Genomic DNA, 19,711 nt, shown 5'->3' on the forward strand with positions numbered 1-19,711 from the left:
TTTTTTTTTTTATCTTGTCCACCTTGGAGCCTAAACTGACTCCTTCAAAAATATCCACATTGGGCTGGGAAATCCCACGTTTTGAAGGGCCTAATATCTGATTACACAAGAGCTCTTGAGCAAACCAAACACCTTTTTCAAAATCCCAAATTCAGAGATTGCCTCTGTTTTCCACATCATCTTTCCAGACTTGTTTTCAATATTCAAAGAATTTAAATTTTATCATGTCTTCCCACAAAAAGATAGCAAGCTTTGGTTCACTAGCACTTTCTTTGCAGTTTCCATTGATTGAGGCAATTCCTCTATTAGCTGTGAAATTAAAGAATACAACAGCCCCCTTCCCTCCGCCTTTTTTGTTTTCCGTTCCCCTTCCCCCTTCCTTCCCTGTCCCCAACGACCTGATCCTGAGGAGGCAGCTGCTGTGGCAGCTGCTGAGTTCTCAGTGAAGGTTTTTCATTTCTCCCATTCCCTCCCTTCCCCACCCCATCCATTAATATTATTCTTTTGAAGATTCTTCGCTGTCAAGCCGCCAAAGTGGAAAGTGCGATTGCAGAAGGGGGTGCTTCTCGTTTCAGTGCTTCTTAGGGCGGAGGACGAAGTAGGGGTTCACCTCAGCACTATCCCAAGACTGCTGGCAACAGCGAGTTCCTGGGAAAAACCCCAGGGCAAAACGCTCAGAAATGGATTCCTGCACGAAGCACTAGACGAGATGACAACTCCGCAGCAAACAACTCCGCAAATGAAAAAGAACGACATGATGCAATCTTCAGGAAAGTAAGAGGCATACTCAATAAGCTTACTCCTGAAAAGTTTGACAAGCTATGCCTTGAGCTCCTCAATGTGGGTGTAGAGTCTACATCCTTAAAGGGGTCATACTGCTGATTGTGGACAAAGCCCTAGAAGAGCCAAAGTATAGCTCACTGTATGCTCAGCTATATCTGCGATTGACAGAAGATGCACCAAACTGTGATGGCCCAGCAGCAGAGGGTCAGCCGGGACACAAGCAAAGCACAACATTCAGACGCCTCCTAATTTCCAAATTACAAGATGAATTTGAGAACCGAACCAGAAATGTTGATGTCTATAATAAACGTGAAAATCCCCTCCTCCCTGAGGAGGAGGAACAGAGAGCCATTGCTAAGATCAAGATGTTGGGGAACATCAAATTCATTGGATAACTTGGCAGGCTTGATCTTATTCTTGAATCTATCCTTCATAAGTGCATCAAAACACTTTTGGAAAAGAAGAAGAGAATCCAACTCAAAGATATGGGAGAGGATTTGGAGTGCCTCTGTCAAATAATGAGGACAGTGGGACCTAGATTAGACCGTGAATGAGCCAAGTCCTTAATGGATCAGTACTTTGCCCGAATGTGCTCCTTGATGTTAAGTAAGGAATTGCCAGCGAGGATTCGTTTCCTGCTGTAGGATACCGTAGAGTTGCGAAAACACCATTGGGTTCCTTGCAAGGCTTTTCTTGACAATGGACCAAAGACGATCAATCAAATCCATCAAGATTCAGTTAAAGATCTAGGAGTGTTTATCCCTGCTCCTATGGCTCAAAGGATGAGAAATGACTTCTTTCTAGAGGCACCGTTCATGCCACCCAGGATGAAAATGGATAGGGACCCACCTGGAGGGCTTGCTGATATGTTTGGACAAATGCCAGGTAGTGGAATTGGTACTGATACAGGAGTTATCCAGGATAGATTTTCACCCACCATGGGACGTCATCGTTCAAATCAACTCTTCAATGGCCATGGGGGACACTTCATGCCTCCCACACAATCACAGTTTGGAGAGATGGGAGGCAAGTTTATGAAAAGCCAGACTAGCTTGAGGCCTGCTCAGTCGTTCCTAATGAATAAAAATCAAGTGCCAACGCTTCAGCCCCAGATAACTATGATTCTTCCTACTGCACAACCACCGCACACTCAAACACCACCTCTGGGACAGACACCTCAGCTTGGTCTCAAAACTAATCCACCACTTATCCAGGAAAAGCCTGCCAAGACTAGCAAAAAGCCACCACCATCAAAGGAAGAACTACTTAAACTAACTGAAACTGTTGTAACGGAGTATTTGAATAGTGGAAATGCAAATGAGGCTGTCAATGGTGTAAGAGAAATGAGAGCTCCTAAACACTTTCTTCCTGAGATGTTAAGCAAAGTAATCATCCTGTCACTAGATAGAAGTGATGAAGATAAAGAAAAAGCAAGTTCTTTGATCAGTTTACTCAAACAGGAAGGGATAGCCACAAGTGACAATTTCATGCAGGCTTTCCCGAATGTATTGGACCAGTGCCCCAAACTGGAGGTCGACATCCCCTTGGTGAAATTGTATTTAGCACAGTTTGCAGCTCATGCCATCATTTCAGAGCTGGTGAGCATTTCAGAACTAGCTCAACCACTGGAGAGTGGCACCCATTTCCCACTCTTCTTACTTTGTCTTCACCAATTATCTAAATTACAAGATGGAGAATGGTTAACAGAACTTTTTCAACAAAGCAAGGTCAATATGCAGAAAATGCTCCCAGAAATTGATCAGAATAAGGACCGCATGTTGGAGATTTTGGAAGGAAAGGGACTGAGTTTCTTATTCCCACTTCTCAAATTGGCGAAGGAACTTTTGAAGCAAATAAAGTTGGATCCATCCCCTCAAACCATATATAAATGGATTAAAGATAACATCTCTCCCAAACTTCATGTAAATAAAGGATTTGTGAACATCTTAATGACTAGCTTCTTACAGTATATTTCTAGTGAAGTAAGCCCACCCAGCGATGAGACAGATTCTTCCTCTGCTCCTTCCAAAGAACAGTTAGAGCAGGAAAAACAACTGCTTCTTTCTTTCATGCCAGTGATGCAGAAATTCCTTCATGATCATGTGGATCTACAGGTCAGTGCCCTGTATGCTCTATAGGTGCACTGCTACAACAGCAACTTCCCAAAAGGCATGTTACTCCGCTTTTTTATTCACTTCTATGACATGGAAATTATTGAAGAGGAAGCTTTCCTGGCTTGGAAAGAAGATATAACTCAAGAGTTTCCAGGAAAAGGCAAGGCTTTGTTCCAGGTGAATCAGTGGCTAACCTGGCTAGAAACTGCTGAAGAAGAAGAATCAGAGGAAGAAGCTGACTAAAGAACCAGCCAAAGCCTTAAATTGTGCAAAATATACTGTTGCTATGATGTAACTGCATTTGACCTAACCACTGCGAAAATTCATTCCGCTGTAATGTTTTCATGATATTTAAAGCAGAAGCACGTCAGTTAGGATTTCCTAAGGTTTTTTTGTAGTGTAATGTCTTAATCATAGTCTACCATCAAATATTTTAGGAGTACTATGTTTAGATAGTATATTAGCAGCATGCAATAATTACATCATAAGTTCTCAAACAGAGGCAGTCTATTGCAAGGACCTTCTTTGCTGCCAGTTATCATAGGCTGTTTTAAGTTCGAAAACTGAATAGCAACACTGAATACTGTAGAAATGCACTTTGCTCAGTAATACTTGAGTTGTTGCAATATTTGATTATCCACTTGGTTGTTACAGAAAAATTCTTAATTGTAATTGATGGTTGTTGCCGTAATAGTATATTGCCTGTATTTCTACCTCTAGTAATGGGCTTTATGTGCTAAATTTTAATATCCTTGAGCCTGGGCAAGTGCACAAGTCTTTTTAAAAGAAACATGGTTTACTTGCACAAAACTGATCAGTTTTGAGAGATCGTTAATGCCCTTGAAGTGGTTTTTGTGGGTGTGAAACAAATGGTGAGAATTTGAATTGGTCCCTCTTATTATAGTATTGAAATTGTCTACTTAATTTATCAAGTCATGTTCATGCCCTGATTTTATATACTTGTATCTATCAATAAACATTGTGATACTTGAAAAAAAAAAAAAGAATACAACATTTAACATCAATTCTACCATGGATCCAGATGCAACTGCCAAAAAATGCAAAGACTTAATTTAAAAATTCCTTCTTTTTCTCCCCCCTCATTGCAAATTTGCTCAAATCCCTACAAGTAAATTCAGAATTGACTTGGTTAATATCAGAGGACCTAGGGAAGGTCCAGATTGGAATTTGAGAGGGTAAGAGGGACCTAGAAGTGGAACTGGAGAAGTTACTCAAAAGTGACTTCAGCTTTGTGCATGTGCAGATTATATAACTTGCTTGCTGCTCAAAGTCCACTCACACTAAATGTTTTTATAATGAGATAATGTCTCCAGGCCTCAAGGACAGAGGAGTTGCAGAGTGTTTCTAAGCCATTCAAACAGAAGGCCTTTTTGTCCCGATGAGTTTGCTCAATCAAAGGATTTTCACTCCTCTGTACTTCTACATGACCTCAACCTCTACAACCCCTCCCCCCTTTTATTTGTATGGACTTTTGAATAGATATGACTTGTCTTTTGCTTAAGGAAGGTGAAGGGAGAAAGCAAGGCAAACACTGGCAAAAAACAAGCACAGCATAATAAGGCAAGTGCCAATAAATATCTTCCAATGAAAAGCGATTTGATCCATGTAAAATTTAGAGCCATGAGGTTAACCAATCTAATAAATCCCAACCTCCAACATCTTGTTGCACCTTCTTTACAATGTCTTTAAGATGATCCATTTCTTTTTGAATGGGGTTACTGTTATCAGTTAAATTGAAGCAACACATATTATTAAATTTCTGGCATCTCTTACGATGTAACAACAGCAAATAAGCAACAGCAGCCCTATTATCAAGAATACTTTTGACAGATACAAATTTTCAGAAGAATTACAATTTCTGATAAGTGGGCCCAAATATTATAATAAGTACAGGGAGCCAAAGATGGAACAATTTTCTTTACAGGGGCACCATACAACAACAGAGAAATAACACAAGAATAGCCAAGACAGTTGTGGGGTTTGGGGTAAGTTTTGCAAACAGAGCTGTAACCTGATTTTTACAGGGTACATTCTAAACCCATCTAGGCTAGCAATTGTTGAGCAGATGTTGTTAAATTCTTTATATCCCCCCAAGTCACTAGACGATTAGAAGACTTGGGGTTCCTTGGGCCTCTTGTTCTTGTCAGAGGTTCCTTCTTTGAATCAGGGTCCTCTTCATCCAGGATCAAGTGGAATTTTGGAATTGTATTGTGAAGTCCTTGATGCCAACTCATGATGATTGACAGGTTTCACACACCCGACAGTAATCCAGACAGGACCTGTAGGAGTAAGAATAGCAGCATATCCCTTCTCCATATAATTAAAGGTGCAGGGTCTTGCCATGTAGGGTTTGGTGGAATCCAATATTTTACATAAATGTTTGGTAGTTGTTCCTTAGGGGTAAAGTATCTGTCCAAGGCAGAGGACCAGCATATTGTACATTAAGAGCATTTATTGTGAACAAGGCAATATTGAGAGCATTATTAACATGAGTGAGGCTACATTCCCTTATTTGTTTTTGTCTTAAAAGGCACGTTTTGAGTGTGTGATGTACACATTCAACTAAGGCCTGTCTAGTAGGATTGTGGGGAATTCCATGGGTTAGAATTAGATTCTATCGATTACAAAACTGAACAAAGGCAATAGAAGTATAAGGAGGGGCACTGTCAGTTTTTAAATGATGAGGTTTACCCATGGTGCCAATGCAGAGGAACAAATGAGATATACAGGCTGAGACCTGCTCTGAATGATATACACTGGCCCATAAAATGTTTGAGGATGTGTCTATGGTAACACATAAGAAAGAATAGGGGTGGAAGGGAGGAAAATGAGTTACATTCATCTGCCAAAGGGCATTAGAATGTAAACCTCGAGGGTTCACAGTTTCCCAAGTAGGGGAACAAAAGGGTGTGCAATGACAGCAATTATTAACGTTGAAACAGGTCTGTTGAGAGGAAATAAAAAGGTTTTCATTAAAGAGCAAGCATTTTGATGAAAAAAATTGTGTGATTTCATGGCATCTGAAAAGAGAGGATAAACTGATTTTGTAGCAGCATCTGCATGAGCATTTCCTTCAGTGAGCAGCCCAGGAATTTTAGTGTGGGTACATATGTGAGCAAGAAATATTGGAGCTGTACGATCCTGCAGAAGAGGTTGAAGAGTGATAAAGAGGGATAACAAATTGGAGTCCAAATGAGGTGACAAAATGCAGAAGAAATATGAGGCATCATTTTGGTTATATACTGAGTCTGTAATGTTGTTTAAGTTGCTGGGAAATATACAAAGAGCCAAAATAATTGCAGGTAATTCTGCTTGCTGAGGAGAAGCTTGAGGCAATGTGTAATAATCAGTTCATTTTTTTATCAGTGAGTATAGATACCACACCCTGTTGTTTTCCTCCATGAGTATAGACAGTAATCCCATTGGAAAGTGGAATGGAGGAGATTATAAAAGAAGGAGCATGAGAGACTTGACCCAATAAGAAAAGGCATTCATATAGAGGTGCATGGAAAGCAATAGGAGCTAAAACATCAGTTAAGACAGCTTGGTAATATGATGAAAATTGTAAATACTGTAAATGTAAAGTCTTTCCATAAGTAAGATAAAATACATAAATATTCATTCCTGTAAGAGATAAAATAGCCAGGCCCCGTAGGACCCCTGGCCGGACTGACAGCCCTGTCTCCAGGATCCTTCAGCCAGACTGATCACTCCCTGCCTCTAGGGCCCTCACATAGACTGACTGCTCCCTGCCACTAGGACCCCCACACCTACTGACTAGCCCCATCACCAGGACCCCCAGACGAACTGATTGCACCCCGCCTCCAGGTTCCTGCAACTAGACTGACCACATCCCACCTCCAGTACCCCTGCCTGACCAACCGCATCCTGCCTCTAGGACCTCCAGCCGACCACACCCACACCCCAAACTGCAGCTTCTCATTTGCCAACACATTTGGAAGTCAGAGCAGCCATCTTGGATAATCCTGGAAGCCGTAGCTCTGATTTTTAGGTGGGACAAATCCCATCCTGATACGCCTGCTGGAGACTTGAAGCTCATTGTCAGGTATCTCTCATGCATCAGGCTACTGAAGACTGGGAGGTTTGAATACTATATGACTATTATAGTGTAGATTTTTTTTTTCTCCTTATTGAAAAATTTTAAGTTTTTATTTCTTTACTTTTCTCGCTCTCTTTTCCTTTTGTTTACCTGTTCCCTCAGAGTCTCTTACTCCCTTTTCACATGCTAACAACCAACTTCTTTTGAATACACTCTCACTCCTTCTACTATCTAGAACTTCTACATATTATTTTCTTATCCCATTAACAGTTACATCCTACACCCCTCTGCATCCTCTTTGTCCTCCATTAGAAACTGCAGACATTATTGCAAATCTATTTGTATACTGAAAATAATAATTGAACTCATTCTTTTTATTATGACAATATTGTTAATGTCCTCATAGGGGCTATTTGGTCTAGGGTTGCATACTGTCTGAATTGGGCACTGCTAATATTGATCTCCCCCTTAGAGAAAAGTTTTTGGAAACCTATAGGGTCACTATAAGGCTATAGGGGGGAAACTGCAATACCCCAGATCTGCACTGCTAGAGGGGAAGATACATGAACAACATGAAAAAACAAGGGAACAAAATGATCCAAACACACCTAGATTCTATATTAATAGAATCCAGTAACAGTATGGTAAAAGAAATGTCAGAAAAGGAGTTCAGGTTATACATGATTAAGATGATTCATGAAGCAAAGGATGAGATAAGAGAGCAAATGCAGGCAATGAATGATAATACCAATAAGCAGTTGAAAGAGCAACTGCAGGAAGCAAAAGTTCATTTAAACAAAGAGACAGACTAAAAAAAAAAAAAAAAACAAACAAACAAACAAATAAACAAAACCAAAGGGAAATCCTTGAAATGAAGGAAATAATAAACCAAATTAAAAACTCAATGGAAATCATCACCAAAAGACTAGACCACTTGGAAGACAGAACCTCAGACAATGAAGACAAAATATTTAATCTTGAAAATAAAGTTGCCCAAACAGAGAAGATGGTAAGAAATCATGAACAGAATCTCCAAGAACTATGGGACATCATGAAAAGACCAAATTTAAGAATTATTGGGATTGAGGAAGGCACAGAGATACAAACCAAAGGAATGAACAACCTATTCAATGAAATAATAGCAGAAAATTTCCCAAGCCTGAAGAACGAAATGGAAAATCCAATACAAGAGGCTTACAGAACACCAAATGCACAAAATCACAACAGATCCACACCAAGGAACATTATAATGAAAATGCCTAACATAGAAAATAAAGATAGGATTTTGAAGGCTGTGAGAGAAAAGCATCAGATTACAAACCTTAAGCTTAGCTTACATGCTAAGCCCATGGCCAATATCAATCTTAATGGAGAAAATCTGTAAGCATTCCCTTTAAAAATGGGAACAAGACAGGGATGCCCTCTTTCACCACTTCTATTCAACATTGTCCTTGAAATACTAGCCAGAGCCAATTAGACAGACTAAAGAAATTAAAGGGATACAAATAGGAAAAGAGGAACTTAAGCTGTCACTATTTGCTGATGACATGATTCTATATTTGGAGGATCCAAAAAACTCCTCCAGAAAGCTTCTAGACCTAAGAAATGAATTCAGCAATATAGTAGGTTATAAAATTAACACATATAAATCTAAAGCATTTTTATACATAAGCGATGAAACATCTGAAAGGGAAATGAGGAAAACAACTCCATTTGCAATAGCCTCAAAAAAAAAAATAAAATGAATAGGGCTGGGGATATAGCTCAGTTGGTAGAGTGCTTGCCTCTCAATCACAAGGCCCTGGGTTCAATCCCCAGCACCACAAAAAAATAAAAATAAATAAATAAATAAATAAATAAATAAAATACTTGGAAATCAATCTAACCAAAGAGGTAAAAGATCTCTACATTGAAAACTATAAAACAATGAAGAAAGAAATTGAGGAAGACCTTAGAAGATGGAAAGATCTCCCATGTTCTTGGATAGGCAGATTTAATATTATCAAAATGGCCATACTTCCAAAGGTGCTGTACAGATTTAATGCAATTCCAATTAAAATCCCTATGACATATCTCATAGAAACAGAAAAAGCAATCATGAAATTCATCTGGAAGAACAAAAGACCCAGAATAGTTAAAGCAATCCTGGGCAGGAAGAATGATGCAGGGGGTATCACTATACCAGATCTTCAACTCTATTACAAAGCAATAGTAACAAAAACGGCATGGTATTGGCACCAAAATAGACAGGTAGATCAATGGTACAGAATAGAGGACATGGACACAAACCCAAATAAATACAATTTTCTCATACTAGACAAAGGTGCCAAAAATATGCAATGGAGAAAAGATAGCCTCTTCAACAAATGGTGCTGGCAAAACTGGAAATCCATATGCAGTAAAATGAAACTAAACCCCTATCTCTCACCCTGTACAAAACTCAACTCAAAATGGATCAAGGATCTAGGAATTAGACCTGAGACCCTTCACCAAATAGAAGAAAAAGTAGGCCCAAATCTCCATCATGTTGGCTTAGGACCAGACTTCCTTAACAAGACTCCCATAGTTTTGAAGAAATAAAAGCAAGAATCAATAAATGGAATAGATTCAAACTAAAAAGTTTTTTTCTCAGCACAGGAAACAATCAACAATGTGAAAAGAGAGCCTACAGAGAGGGAGAAAATCTTTTCTACACACATTTCAGACAGAGCACTCATCTCAAACATTTATAAAGAACTTAAAAAACTTTACACCCAAAATACAAAAGAACCCAATCAATAAGTGGGCTAAGAAAATAGGCAGACACTTCACAGAAGAAGATATACAGGTGATCAACAAGTATATGAAAAAGTGCTCATCATCCCTAGTAATTAGAGAAATGCAAATTAAAACCACTCTAAGATTTCATCTAACTCCAACTAGAATGGCTGTTATCAAGAACACAAGCAATAGTAAGTGTTGGTGTGGATGTGGGGAAAAAGGCACACTCATATATTGCTGGTGGAGTTGCAAATTGGTGCAGCCACTCTGGAAAGCAGTATGGAGATTCCTCAGAAAACTTGGAATGGACCCACCATTTGACCCAGCTATCCCACTCCTTGGTTTTTACTCAAAGGACTTAAAATCAGCATACTACAGTGATGCAGCTACATTAATGTTTATAGCAGCTCAATTCACAATAGCTAGATTGTGGAACCAACCTAGATGCCCTTCAGTTGATGAATGGATAAAGAAACTGTGGTATATATACATAATGGAATATTGCTCAGCCATAAAGAATAATAAAATTATGGTATTTGCTGGTAAATGGATGAAGTTGGAAAATATCATGCTAAGTGAAACAGGCCAAGCCCCAAAAACCAAAGGCCGAATGTTTTCTCTGATAAGTGCATGACAATATAAAATGATGCGGGGGCAGGGGGAAGAGAAGAATGAAGGAACTTTGGATGGTGTAGAGGGAAAAGGTGTGGGAGGGGTGGGGATGGAAAAACAGTACAATGAAACAGACAGTATTATCCTATATATATATGTATGATTACATGAATGGTGTGAATATACATTGTGTACAATCATAGAAATGATAAGTTGTACCCCATTTGTGTACAATGAATCAAAATGTGTTTGTAAAAATAAAAAATACTAAAAAAAATAAAAGCAAAAAAAAAAAAAAAAGAGAAGGATCTTGGGCTGGGGTTGTAGCTCAGTGGTAGAGCACTTGCCTAGCACATGGGAGGCACTGGGTTTAATACTCAGTACTACATAAAAATAAATAAAGTTATTGGGTTCACCTACAACTAAAAAAAAATTAGAAAAGAGAGAAGGGCTCTCTTCCGCTCTTGCATCTGAGTGGCGTTTTTAACTCCTCTGATGCACGTACAAATCCGTAATCACCCATATCAGCTGGGCTCCTGGTTGGCGATCCTTTTTAAAGTGTTTGGAAACCTTGATGACCCTTTTACATACAGTCAGTTCCTTCCTTCATTTACCATAATAGCCAATCTAAAAATTCTGGTATCCTCAAGCCACCTATCACGTTTACCCCTCTTTGTTGGGAAGTGACTGACTCCTCCTTAACCAAGAAAATCAGGACCATTATATATAAATGACTTTAACTTTCTCATTTGGCATCTGAAAATGGACTTGCTCATGCACCACCTCACCTCCTGCCTTGGGCTTAGAGGACAAAGTGTTCCATATTCAGTACAGAAGTAACTCTCTGCCTGTGTTCTGTTCTAGTCTCGTCAAGATCCACATTTGCTTCATCAAGTTTTTTCTCCGTCAGACATTTGACTTTACCCCTCCACTGTCTTCTTCCAAAGACCTATAAACAAGTTCAGCTCTTTCACTTAAAATAAAACAAAATCTCCCTCTTTCCTTGATTCCCTCTAGCTGCCATCCTCTGCTTCTCCCTTCTTATTGTATCACTCAAAACTCTTGGTTTTAAGCAAACCATACCTGAATCTGAATATACAAAGTAGGGAAAGGAATTTATTGGATTGAAACAGGAGGCAGATTAGCCCATCCCTTTGCTGGGATGTCTAGGACCTAACCAACTTCCTCCCTTATAAGTAAATAAGTGCCTGGGAAAACTGGAAATCCATATGTCACAAAGTGACATTAAGCCTCTATCTCTCACCCTGCACAAAAATCAACTCAAAATGGATCAAAGACTTAGGCACTAAAAGAGAGATCCTGCATCTAATAGAAGAAAAAGTAGGCCCAAACCTTCATCATGTAGCTTAGGAACTGACTTCCTTAATAGAACTCCTAAAGCACAAGAAGTAAAATTAAGAATCAATAACTGGGATGGATTCAAACTAAAAAGCTTCTTCTTGGCAAAGGAAACAATCAATGAAGTGAAGAGACAACCTACAGGATGGGAAAAGATCTTTACTACACATATCTCAGATAAAAAAGAACCCAAAAAACAACTCCAAAAATACAAATAACCCAATCAATAAATGGGCTAAGGAACTGAACAGACACTTCACAGAAGAAGTACAATTGAACAACAAACATATGAAAAAAGTTCATCATTTCTTGAAATTAGAGAAATGCAAATCAAAACTGCTCTAAGATTTCATCTCACTCTAGTCAGAATGGCAATTATCAAGAATACAAGGGGGCAGGAAGGGAGGTAGCTGCGGTGCTGTTCTTAAAGGGGCACGAGAGAAGGCGAGGGGCAGCTGACGGCTGGAAGGAAAATGAGTGAGTCTTTGGTGGTTTGTGATGTTGCCGAAGATTTAGTGGAAAAGCTGAGAAAGTTTCGTTTTCGCTAAGAAACAAACAATGCTGCCATTATAATGAAGATTGACAAGGATAAACGCCTGGTGGTACTGGATGAGGAACTTGAGGGCATTTCACCAAATGAACTTAAAGATGAACTACCAGAACGACAACCTCGACCTTCATTGTGTATAGTTATAAATATCAACATGATGATGGAAGAGTTTCTTATCCTCTGTGCTTTATTTTCTCCAGTCCTGTTGGATGTAAGCCTGAACAACAGATGATGTATGCTGGGAGTAAGAATAAGTTAGTCCAAACAGTTGAATTAACCAAGGTATTTGAAATAAGAAATACTGAAGACCTAACCGAAGAATGGTTACGTGAGAAATGGGTTTTTCCACTAATGTGAACTTCTGTGTTTTTAAAGTATTTATGTATTAACCTGATTATACTGGAACCAGACATAAACATTTATTTATGCCTAAAAATGCACTGTTATTTACAGTTTGTTTCCTGCAGTAAAGAAAAATTCTTCATTTGTGCAAAGTTTGAACAAAGAGGAAATCATCTTCATAGTGATGAAACTTTGTAAAGTGTTTCCTTATATTGGTAATTGTTAGGTGGGCTACTTTTCTCCAAGGACTTTTTGCACTCTTGTGACTAATTTCTATAACTTATGGTTCAGAATTTGTTACTATTTACAGATACCATTGGAAAGTGGGTATGAGATTGTGATAGACAACAGTTGCCTCCTTTTGACAAATACTGGATATTAGCAGTTTATATATGAAAATATCATATTATCACTTGTCAAATCATTGAAATTAATTTGGGGTTAAAAACTTAAGTGACCTAATTTTGAGCCATGAATAGTAATTTACTGTATTGTAACCTACGTTTCAAGTACATTTTTCATCAATTCCATACCTCTTGATTTCCTATACGTTTTTAATCAAGTCTAGAAACTATGCTCATCAATCATTCATTTTTAAGGTCTAGGAGTTAGATTTGTTTTTGATAGAGTTATGAGTATTAGGTTTCTTCATGTGGAAAATAGCATCTTGGTCTTCACGGTTGTTAGGTTGTAATAATTAAGGGCTTCATTCCCGATTGTCATTTCTAAATAGTTTTGAATCTAGGTTAATAATACTTTACTTATAAGGCACCTCCTAATGTCTTGTGAACACTAATTATTTTAAGTGTGTTAATACTGTGCCTTTAATTTGTTAGCTTTAAAATTAGTTTAAGACTTACACTGCCAGTATTCTAGATTTGGTGAAATTAATACTCTTTTAAAGGGTCCAAATAAAACAATTTTCTAATGTGTTTATATAAGGTTTGTAATTAAATCAACTTCTTATTTTTAAAATTCCAAAAAAAAAATACAAGTAATATTATTATTGCTAATGTGTTGGTGAGCATGTGGAGAAAAAGTTACCCTCATACATTGTTTGTGGGACTAAAGATTGGTGTAATCACTTTGGAAAGCAGAACAAAGATTCCTCAGAAAACTTGGAATGGACCCACCATTTGACCCAGCTATCCCACTCCTTGGTTTATACCCAAAGGACTTAAAATCAGCATACTACAATGACACAGCCACATCAATGTATATAGCAGCCCTAGTCACAAAATGGAACCAACGTCGATGCCCTTCAACAGATGAATGGATAAAGAAAATGTGGTACATATACACTATGGAATATTACTCAGCCTTAAAGAAGAATGAAATCATGCCATTTGCAGTTTCAGCTGGCAAGCAAACTGATCTTCCAAAGGCTGTGGTGTTCCTAGACCCTCCATGGGTCAGGGTACTGCTCCAGGAAGACAATGTGACTCTGAAGTGCCAGGGGGCCCACCCCTTTGGGCACAATTCCACAGGGTGATCGCATAATGGAAACCTCTTCTCAAGCCAGGCCTCCAGCTACTTCATTGCATCTGCCAGAGTTGAGGACAGTGGAGAGTACAGGTGCCAGACAGGCCTCTCCATGCTCAGGGACCCTGTGCAACTAGATGTTCACACTGGCTGCTCCAGGCCCCTGAGCGGGTGTTCCAGGAGGGGGAGACTATTCGGCTGAGATGCCATAGCTGGAGGAACAAGGCTGTGCAAAAGGTCATGTATTTACAGGATGGCAAAGGCAAGAAGTATTTCCATCACAATTCCGAGTTCTACATTCCAGAGGCCGCATGCAATGACCAGTGGCTCCCCTTTCTGCCAGGGCCTTATTGGGTATAACAACAAGTTTTCAGAGACTGTGAACATCATCATTCAAGGTCCAGCATTTCCATCCACCTCCCCAGTCTTTCCACCTTGGCACCAAATTGCTTTCTACCTGATGATGAGATTCTCATTTGCAGTGGACACAGGGTTATGTTTTTCCGTGCAAAGAAATCTTCAAAGGTCAGTGGAAGACTGGATGGAACACAAATTTAGATGGAGCTGGGACCCTCAGGACAAATGACCCCTGGGGTAATAAGAGCACTGGCACAGCTTCTATGAACCTGTGGATCAGCAACCTCATCATCCCCATCAGGCATTTCTTTGAGTAACAGAAAAAATTACAACTAAGAGTCTGGGTTGAGGGTACCTCTCCCAACTCTCTGTTTTCTCTAGGTCTCTAGTAAAAGAAAAAGACCAAAAGCAACGTCCCAGTGAGTAGCTACTCTCTCAGGAATTGAGTGCAGGAGCTATACACTTTCTCTGGCTCAACCATTCCCTCACATACTCTGAATGGTGAACCTTTAAATGTGTAAATGTATAAACCTTTTAATGTATTGTTCTGTTATGGGGCGCAACTTAAGAACAGACCGATCACCACTGAGAAGTCCAAATTTGAGAGTCTTTATTAAGCTGGCCAGCTGACTGTCTCACACAATGCCCCAAAAAATGGCTATTGGGAGAACAGCCCTGACCACAGGGTTGTAGGGGTTCTTATACCAAAAATCACATCAATCATAAGTGTCTGTTGCTATGATCCGAAATTACACATTAACATCATGAGATCATCCACAGAGGGGGAAGTGGGTCAGAATGACCCTTACCTAGGTACAAACTAAAGAATGGTTGCTAACATCCACACAATCACTGTTCACATAGTACATTGTTTAGGAGCAATAGGAGTCAAAAGAGAACAATCCTTTACTACATAGGAGTTGCCATTGTATATTATTAAACATGTCACACCAAGTAACTGATGATGGGCACAGAGGCGGGGTGTTCCCATGGGAGAAGCTTATTTCCTACATAACATGGAGTCTCAGAGCAAAATGGAGTCTGTTTAGTCATTTCCCTTAGAGTCTGGCCTGTAACATTCTCATGGAGCCAGATCTGTCAGTCCATCACAGTTCCTGAATAAATGAATAAGTAGATAAACCATTAACAGTTGAGGAAGGGCCACAGTGGTCTGGTTGCCTTCAGGGGAACTCCAAACTCCTTCCAAATGGAGGGTGGGAACTCCTGGGGACCTAGGCAAAATAGACCTAATGAAGGGGATGAGAAAGAGCAGTGGAGCTCAGGACAGACCAGGGGAGGTGCCCACATCTGGACCCAGAGGTAAGGCTGCCTAGAGCAGGAGCCATGTTGGAGTCTTCAGAAATAATAGCCATGACATCTAGTTGAGTTCTCCAGAGGAGTCTCTGTCAGAATTGTAATGGTTTGTGAATATATAATAATGAATCCTTTTAAAGACAAAAGGTCTACGAAGGGGGTTGAAGTCTGGGGGTGGGTTGGGGCAGGAAGGACAAGTTGAAAAAGAAAGCAAAGATCAAACTTGTGTTATGCTAAGTGAAACAAGAGATAGTTTAGCTTCTGAGTTGAGAAAAGCACAGTCAAGAAAGAGTACAAGTTCGCAGGAAGGAATAGTCGAAGAGTAAAGACACTTTTGATGACCAACTTGGTAAGAATTAGAGACAAAGGGCAGGGACTATAAAAAAAACTTTTCTGTTTTGTGTTTCAGCATCTAATTCAGATATAACTTTGTTCACATCATTCATTAAACAAATGTTGGATAACCAAAAAAAAGAGAGATAAAATACGATTGTGACCATCTGAGATAAGTTGAGCATATATATCAGCATAAGGGAGAACATTTCTTCCAGAAAAATGAGAATATAACCACTCTATTATATATAAGTTTTGATTATGAATGGTAACAACTGCAGTAAAGACATAAGGTTTTTCTGTAAAGATTATTAGAGATAAAGGAACGTTGAATGTTGGGAGTCTATCTATAAGAGCTCTACATAACTTCTCATTAACATGCTGAAGAGCCACAGCCAGTAAAGGAGTTAACTGTAAGAAACTGTTGAAATTAGGTTGTTTTTTTTTTTTAACAGCTGAAAAGGGTGACAACATATCAGTAATTAAACAAATATGTGGTTGAGCCCAATTTAAATGTCCTAAAAATAGCTGTAAATGAACTAAGGAAAATTTGGAAGGAAGAGTCAATTTTGGAATATGAGGAATGGAATAATGTTGAATGGAATAATATCTTATGTCCTAAATAGTTAATAGGGAGTTGTCATTGAATTTTTTCTGTGGCCATGCGGATTACAATCTGTGGCCAGATTATAATAGAATGTGTTGCAATTTAGTTAAAGTATCTTCTGTAAGTGATTGGTCCAGCAATCAAAATATCATCCATATAATGATAAACAAGAATATGTGGAAATAATTGTCAGAAAGGCTGAAGAACCTTATTCACAAAATATTGACATAATGTAGGGCTATTTAACATACATGGAGGAAGAACTTTCCATTGATATCTATCAGCAGGCTTATGATGATTGAAAACAGGAACTGTGAAGGCAAATTTTTCTCAATCATCAGGAAAGAGAGGAATAGTAAAAACCAATCTTTTAGGTCTATTACATATAAGAAAAAATCCTGAAGAATTCGATTAGGATTAGGCAATCCACATTGAAGTGGATCTATAGGTTGTATATATTTATTAATCTCTTAAATCATATAATAATCTCCATTTCTCTGATTTCTTCTTTATGATAAAAATGGATGTATTCCATGGACTGGTAGAAGGTTCAATATGTCCCAATTGTAACTGTTCTTGAATGAGGGCCTCTGCAGCTGCCACCTTCTGTTTAGCAAGTGGCAATTGTCCTACTGAGACAGGAATGGCGACCTTCCGTTTTAATGGCAAGGCAATCAGATCTGCAGAGGTGCCCACAAAAAAAGATGATTCAATAGACATTTGTAACTTGTGTAAGATGTCTCTGTTCCCTATAGGACAGGGAACTGCTATAATGTATGGTTGAATATGAGTACTAACTTGCTGTGGGCTGGAAGGGGTGGAGCATTGCAACCATAGAGCGTTTTAGACAGCTGTTTATTATTGCCTCCTATGCCTCAAACCAGGGTGGGCCTTCGTAAGGGCCAGGAACAAGGCCACACTGAGAGGGGGTATAACTGTAACATCAGCACCAGTGTCCAATAACCCTGTGATGGGCTGCTTATTTAAACACAGTGTTAATTTTGGTCTATTTTCAGTAATAGGTAAACATGCTCCAGTGATAGTGGAATCAAATCCTGCGTTCCCTCTTTCATTTAGGGGTTGTTGGGAAGTAATATAAGGAATCACAATTAATTGAGTTATGGAGGATCCTTTGGGGAGATTTAAGGGCATATGAGACCAAACTTGAATGTATGTTGCACCAGTATAATCAGAATCAATTACTCCAGGAATTATAAATTTTCCTTCTTTAGCACTATGGGAGCAGGGCAAAATTAAGCCAAAGGTATATTTGGAGAGAGGTCCTGGAATTTGGGTAGCAATTTTACACATTTCCTCAGGGAGACTTAGGCATCCTCAGTAGTAATCAAACCTATCCCTGTGCTCCCTCTAGTGGCAAGAAAGGATTTGTGGCAGGAGCTCCCGTTTGAATTGGAAACATTTGTGAAAGAGACATCTGCATCTGCAGGTGAAAAGAGTGAACTCTTTGGCCCTGTGTTGGGGGTCAACCCGTAACTGGGCTTCCTGACACGTCTGTTTTAGATCTACATTGTATGAAATGCAGCTCAATGAAATCCTTTATGATAGATTGGATATTTTTGATTGGGCCATTTTTGTGGGCCTTTTTTTTTTTTTTTTTTTTTTAATCTTATAATCCTTTTGAAGATGGCTGGATTTTTTACAATTGTAACAAAATTTATTGAGGGGTTTTAAAGCAGCAGTCAGTAAAGCCACTTTATGAGTTCAGTTTCAACATTCTGACATGCCTTTATTAAATCAGAAAGTGTAGTATCCACTTTATGGTAAATAGATTTCATCCCTTCCTTACAATCTTGGTTGGCATTTTCCGAAGCCAATTATTTGGTCAGAATATTGGAAGTCTCCAAATTCTCTACTTGTCTTTCATTAGTTTTTGTTAACTGATTATAATGAAAGGCTCCCCTGAGGCTCGTTGAATTATAGCAAAGAACTTGGAAGGATCCCGAGTGTCTGGGATCCTCCCCCATGCTTTACAAACTAAGGTTCTAATCAGGGCAATGGTGACTGCTGGCAACTGAGCTTGTTGTTGTAGTGTCCCTCTTTGACCCACACCAAACATGTCATCATAATCAATATTAACATTTCCCTGAGCAATATCCTCAGCTTGAACACAGGCTAAATCAGAGTGTTCTTGTAAAACACTGTATTTTGTGCAGGAGAAGTAATCATTTTCACCAATGTTTTCTAATCATTGGGAACCAAGGCATAACCCATTCCCCTCTATCATATTGAGTGAAATTATTTTTAATTCCTCTCTCTAACATCATCCTTCTTAATTCTTTAAACACAGCAAAAGGCAATTGTTCATATTCTGGCTGATTAGCATTATTTAGCAGACCACCAAGGTATGAGTTTCTCCCTCTGTAGCTGCCTGCCTGAAACGTTAAATGAGATAAACAGATTAAACAGATAAATGAGACTGGGCTGGGGGAGGAGAAGGAGGGGGAGAAGTAGGAATGGAAAGAGATCCAAAAACTTCAGTTGTAGGGACTACCGGAGAAGTTGGTGGCATTGTCAAGGCTATTTTTGAGATAGCATCTTAACACAAATACCAAGCACGTAACACAGGTATAGGAGCCTGCAGCTCCACATGCAAGTTTTTACCTATATCTTTCGAATCTTAGAGTCTTAAGGACTCACTCTCTGGATACCATGGACAGCAAGAATCTATTTCAGACAACACAGCAGCAAGATCAGCATTGCTTACAGTATGTTTAGCCTTATGAAGCAAATAAGAAAGTTAGCCCAATGATGATGTTGAGCCTCAGACAGGGAATTTCCCATAGCTTACCAGTGAGATTGTTGCCAGCCGATGAGCAAAGCATCAAAACCTGTTCCAGGCAGTAAGCAATCCCCTTCTCCCATCAACATGTCCAGAAGGGTCCCTGTTTGGGTACCAACTGTAAAGGTCTGGGGTCCAGCTATAAAATTAAGGGGAGAGCAAATAAAGAGGGCACACAGGATGATGTACAGCAAGAAGTGGCTCCAATGGGAAAGCC

At 39.2% G+C, this 19,711-nt stretch overlaps 3 pseudogenes across 3 annotated transcripts; all 3 read left to right on the forward strand.

Moving 5' to 3' along the window:
* The first annotated feature begins 435 nt into the window (after nt 1-435).
* Nucleotides 436-3,861, forward strand: LOC306668433 (eukaryotic translation initiation factor 4 gamma 2-like; annotated as a pseudogene). Its single transcript has one exon. The product of its transcript is annotated as a eukaryotic translation initiation factor 4 gamma 2-like (transcript).
* An 8,245-nt stretch (nt 3,862-12,106) lies between these two features.
* Nucleotides 12,107-13,527, forward strand: LOC306668833 (glia maturation factor beta-like; annotated as a pseudogene). Its single transcript has one exon. The product of its transcript is annotated as a glia maturation factor beta-like (transcript).
* A 131-nt stretch (nt 13,528-13,658) lies between these two features.
* LOC306668814 (low affinity immunoglobulin gamma Fc region receptor III-A-like) lies at nt 13,659-15,928 on the forward strand (annotated as a pseudogene). The gene has a single exon. The product of its transcript is annotated as a low affinity immunoglobulin gamma Fc region receptor III-A-like (transcript).
* The last annotated feature ends 3,783 nt before the right edge of the window (nt 15,929-19,711 follow it).

Source organism: Sciurus vulgaris, assembly GCF_902686455.1.
Source record: "Sciurus vulgaris genome assembly, chromosome: 8".
Taxonomy (NCBI): Eukaryota; Metazoa; Chordata; class Mammalia; order Rodentia; family Sciuridae; genus Sciurus; species Sciurus vulgaris.